Source organism: Octopus bimaculoides, chromosome 23 (genome assembly GCF_001194135.2).
Source record: "Octopus bimaculoides isolate UCB-OBI-ISO-001 chromosome 23, ASM119413v2, whole genome shotgun sequence".
Classification (NCBI taxonomy): domain Eukaryota; kingdom Metazoa; phylum Mollusca; class Cephalopoda; order Octopoda; family Octopodidae; genus Octopus; species Octopus bimaculoides.
The window spans coordinates 12382144-12384023 of NC_069003.1; positions in this window are offsets into that span (position 1 = coordinate 12382144).

Sequence of the window (1880 nt, forward strand, 5' to 3'; positions counted from 1 at the left end):
GAGGGAGAGAGAGGGAGAGAGAGGGAGGGAGATAAGTAGATAGATAGATAGACAGACAGACAGACAGACAGACAGGTAGAAAGACAGATCAGTAGATAGTTGCAGACAGACAGATTGTTGAAAAGAGAGATAATTGAATAGACAGCTAAATAAATAGACAAATAGATAAACAGTTAAATATACAGACCAACAGACAGACAGATAGATAAATGGATAGATCAATCAATAGTTAAAACAAATTTCGTCTGACGTAAACAAGTATGCAAAAGTGGACATTAACATGATGATGATGGTATATCTACCATACACACGTATATACAATTATAGTAAAAAATAAAAGTTTTTCAATTTATCAGTCGAGCAATTCCTGAAAAGCTCAGTCAGGTTATTTCAAACATTTTGGCCTCTTTGATTCGTTAGTCGGAAGAGTGTATCTGTGATGGAGTGAATGAGTCACCTGTCTGGTTGAAAGCTTCTCCTCAGTAACAACATAAATTAAAGGCACAGACATAGCTATGAGGTAAGAAGCTTGCTTCCTAACCACATGGATCTAGGTTCAGGCCCACTGCATGACACCTTTAGCAAAAACTTTGTGACTGGATTTCATAAATGGAAACTGGAAGAAGCCTGTCGTATATATATATATATATATATTAGATGATGATGATATGTGTGTGTTTGTATCTGTGTTTGTCCCCCACCATTGCTTGACAATTGGTGTCGGTGTGTTTATGTCCCCATAACAGCGGTTCAGCAAAAGAGACTGATAAAATAAATGTCAGGCTTAGCAAAACAATTAATAATTGGGATCAACTCATTCAACTAAAAATTCTCCAAGGTGGTGCCCCAGTATGGCCGCAGTCTAATAACAGGTGCAGGAGTGGCTGTGTGGTAAGTAGCTTTCTTATCAACCACATGGTTCCGGGTTCATTCCCACTGTGTGGCACCTTGGGCAAGTGTCTTCTACTATAGCCTCGGGTCGACCAAAACCTTGTGAGTGGATTTGGTAGACGGAAACTGAAAGAAGCCCATCGTATATATATGTATATATATATGTATGTGTATGTGTGTGTATATGTTTGTGTGTCTGTGTTTGTCCCCCAACATCGCTTGACAACCGATGGTAGTGTGTTTACGCCCTCCATAACTTAGCGGTTTGGCAAAAGAGACCGATAGAATAAGTACTAGGCTTGCAAAGAATAAGGCCCGGGGTCGATTTGATCGACTAAAGGCGGTGCTCCAGCATGGCCGCAGTCAAATGACTGAAACAAGTAAAAGAGTAAAAGAGTGTCGAGTAGGCTGCCTCTATATAGTCACTAAACATGCTAGAAATAGCAGCCAAATATTATTTCAAAATACCTTCAGTCTTAAAAAAACAAAAAACGGGAAGGATTAGGTAATGTAGTTTCAGATATCATCATCATCATCATCATTTAACGACCACTTTTCCATGCTTGCATGGGTCAGAAGGAATTTTTTTAATCGGCAGATTTTCTACTGCTGGATGACCTTCCGGTCACCAACCCTCGCCTGTTTCCGAGCAAGGTAATATTTTCCCCATAGCCAGACATGTTTCTCATGGAAGCCTGGTAATTAACAATATTGCTTATTATGAAGATTATACTCAGTTATCTCCATCAAGGACATGAACAGCAATTCTACGTGGTAGTAAGATGTGAGACGTGGGCCCCGGATGCAGAGGACATGCGAAGTCTAGAGTGGAATGAGGCTTGTAAGTAAGTGTACATGTGCGGCAGAGTGTTAGTGTCTTGAGAGAGAAGTTAGGTGTAAGATGAATTAATTGCCGTGTGCAAGTGAGAAGACTGCGCAAGTTTGGTCATACGATGCAGATGGAGAGGGAGAGAGAGAGATAGGTAGAT